Below are 3,213 nucleotides of genomic sequence, written 5' to 3'. Positions count from 1 at the left end.
CCCCATTTTATTGTCCTCATTTTGCAAATAAGGAAACCAAAGCTCCAAGAGGTTTACCGAAGGTCACATCGCTTGTAGGTAGCAGAAACAAAGCCTTAAAACCAAGCCTCACCTGCCCTAAGTACCTGCGTGTTTACTACTACACCACGCTGCTCCCAGGTGATTGGTCTTCATGGAATCCAGGCCTGGACTACAGTATCAGCTCCTGACAGCCACTGCAATGCCCAGCCCTGCCATTAGATGTTACCCTAAGCAAGTTCCATAATGTCTCAAGCCTTTGTTTCCACAAACATAAAAATGGGAGAAAGATGAAAATGTGATGATTGCACAACTCTGTGACTACTAAAAACCATTTGAATGATTTGCTTTAAATGGGTAAATTATATGGTATGTGAATTCTATCTCAATAAAGCTATTAGGAAAAAAATAATGAGAAATGTTTCCTCTTCAGTGTAGTCTTTTTAAAAATTTATTTAAATAGTTTATTTTTAGAGAGGAAGAGAGAAACATCCATGTTGCCTCCTGAATGCCCCCTACTGGGTATCCAGCTGGCAACCTGGGCATTGTGCCCCTTGGCCGGGAATCAAACCTGTGACCTCCTGGTGCATGCCCAACAAACTGAGTCACGCCTGCCAGGGCTTCAGTGTAGTCTTGACGTAGGAGTAGCATAAAATTTCAAAGCCACTGTAGTAGGCAGGAAAATGTCCCCCCACTATGTCCAGCCTTAATCCCCAGAACTTGTGAATGTGTTACCTTACATGGCAAAAGGGACATTGCGGATGTAATCAATTAAGGATCTTGAGATGGGGAGATTATCTTGGACTGTCTGGATAGGCCCAATGGAATGGTTTTGTTTCTTATAAGAGAAAGAGGAGACAGGAGTTTAGGGAGACAGGAGAGTCAGAGAAGGAGATGTGATGCAGGAAGCAGAGGGGGTGGGTGGTGTGTGAAAGAGATTTGAAGATGTTACTGTTGGCTTTGAAAGAAAAGGCCATGAGCCAAACCAAAGAACACAGGAGGTTTCTAGAAGCGGGAAAAGACAAGAAAGTGGGTCCCCCCCTAGAGTCTCCAGAAGGAAGAATGCAGTGCTTGATGTTAGCCCAGTAAGACACATTTCAAACTTCCAGAACTACGAGATAATAACTCTGTGTTGTTCTAAGCTACTACATTTGTTACAGTAACAATAGCAATAAGAAACAAATAAGTTTTTAAAATAGTAAACACTTTGCCGAAACCGGTTTGGCTCAGTGGATTGAGCATCGGCTTGCGGGCTGAAAGGTCCCAGGTTCGATTCCGGCCAAGGGCAGGTACCTGGGGTGCGGGCACATCCCCAGTAGGAGATGTGCAGGAGGCAGCTGATCGATGTTTCTCTCTCATCGATGTTTCTAGCTCTCTATTTCTCTCCCTTCCTCTCTGTAAAAAATCAATAAAATATATTTTAAAAAAATAGTAAACACTTTATTGGTTCCCTCGGCAACTCCAGCACAAGTTTCTTTTGAAAGGGAGGCAGAATCAAGCTACCCAGTTATTCAATTAGAAAGTGAAAGACCTGAGATTACGAAAATAGGTCTGTTTCCAAAGACTGTGTTCTCTTCCCACTAACTTCTCCTCCAAGCGGAACTAGCACACTCACTCACACAGCCTGCTCCTTTCGCCCTTCCCTTTGTGCAGAACCCGACTGCCTCTAGAGAAGGCACAGAAACTTTCACATGGATTTTCTCCCAATATTTCCTTTATTTTTTATTTTTGGCTTTCAAACTTCTTTAAATTGTAAAAGATATATAACATAAAATTTACCATATGATTACTTTAAGTGTACAATTAATTGCCATTAAGTAACCACCATCACTATCTATTTCCAGAAAAATTTCATCATTCCAAAGAGAAACTTTGTACCCAATTAGACAATAACTTTCAAATCCTTTCTCCTCTTAGCCCCAACATTTTATTCTGAAAATACTCCAACATATACAGAAAGATTACAGTGAACACCCATTAACCTACCACCAAGATTCTACAATTAACATTTTGCTGTATTTGTTGTATTACATGTCTATCAACTTAGCCATCCCTCCATTCAACAATAAATTTTTGTTACCCATTTCAAAGCTGTAGATAACAGCACATTTCACATCTAAATGCTTCAACACACATAGCATTAATTAGAGTTTATGTTTATCCTTTTTTTAAAAATATATTTTATTGATTGCTTACATAGAGGAAGGGAGAGGGATAGAGAGTTAGAAACATCGACGAGAAAGAAACATCGATCAGCTACCTCCTGCACACCTCCCATTGGGGATGTGCCTGCAACCAAAGTGCATGCCCTTGACCAGAATCAAACCTGGGACCCTTCAGTTCACAGGCCGATGCTCTATCCCCTGAGCCAAACTGGCCAGGGCTATGTTTATCCTTTAATGTAAACTTTACATACAGTGAAATGCACAAATCTTAGGCTTATTGTGAAAGGAGTTTTGACAGATGAATATATCTGTGAGGCCCAAACCCTTATGAGGATATAGAACTGTGTTGTTCAATAGGGAAGCCACTAGCCACATGTGGCTAATTTTAAATTTAAAGTAATTAAAATGAGCCCAGTCGGCGTGGCTCAGTGGTTGAGCGCCGACCTATGAACCAGGAGGTCACGGTTCTATTCTAGGTCAGGGCACATGCCCTGGTTGTGGGCTTGATCCCCAGTGCGGGGTGTACAGGAGGCAGCTGATCAATGATTCTCTCTCATCATTGGTGTTTCTATCTCTTGCTCCCTCTCCCTTCCTCTCTGAAACCAATAAAAATATACTTTAAAAAATAATTAAAATTAAATGAAATCTAAAATACAGCTTTTATTTGCACTGGCCACATCCAAGTGCTTCATAGCCACACGTGGCCAGTGGCTACCCTGTTGAACAGCACAGATCCAGGACATTTCCTCCATTGCACAAAGTTCTAAGGACATTACCATCACCTTGAGAGTTCCTTCACGCCCCTTTGCGGTCAATCCCTACCCTCAGTCCTCAGGCAACCCCTGTTCTGATTTTGTTTTCATCATAGATTATTTTAGCTTGTTCTAGAACTTCTCATACATAGAATTATGCAATATTTATTCTCGTGTGCACAGGTTTCTTTCACTGAGCATAATTTTGAGATTCATGTTGCTGCGTGGCTCCTTTTTGTTGCTTAATAGTATCCCATTGTGCGGATATACTAGTTTAT

The sequence above is a fragment of the Myotis davidii genome, unplaced genomic scaffold (assembly GCF_000327345.1).
Source record: "Myotis davidii unplaced genomic scaffold, ASM32734v1 scaffold461, whole genome shotgun sequence".
Classification (NCBI taxonomy): Eukaryota; Metazoa; Chordata; class Mammalia; order Chiroptera; family Vespertilionidae; genus Myotis; species Myotis davidii.
The sequence above is the reverse complement of the archived record's forward strand: the minus strand, read 5'-3'. Positions refer to the sequence as shown.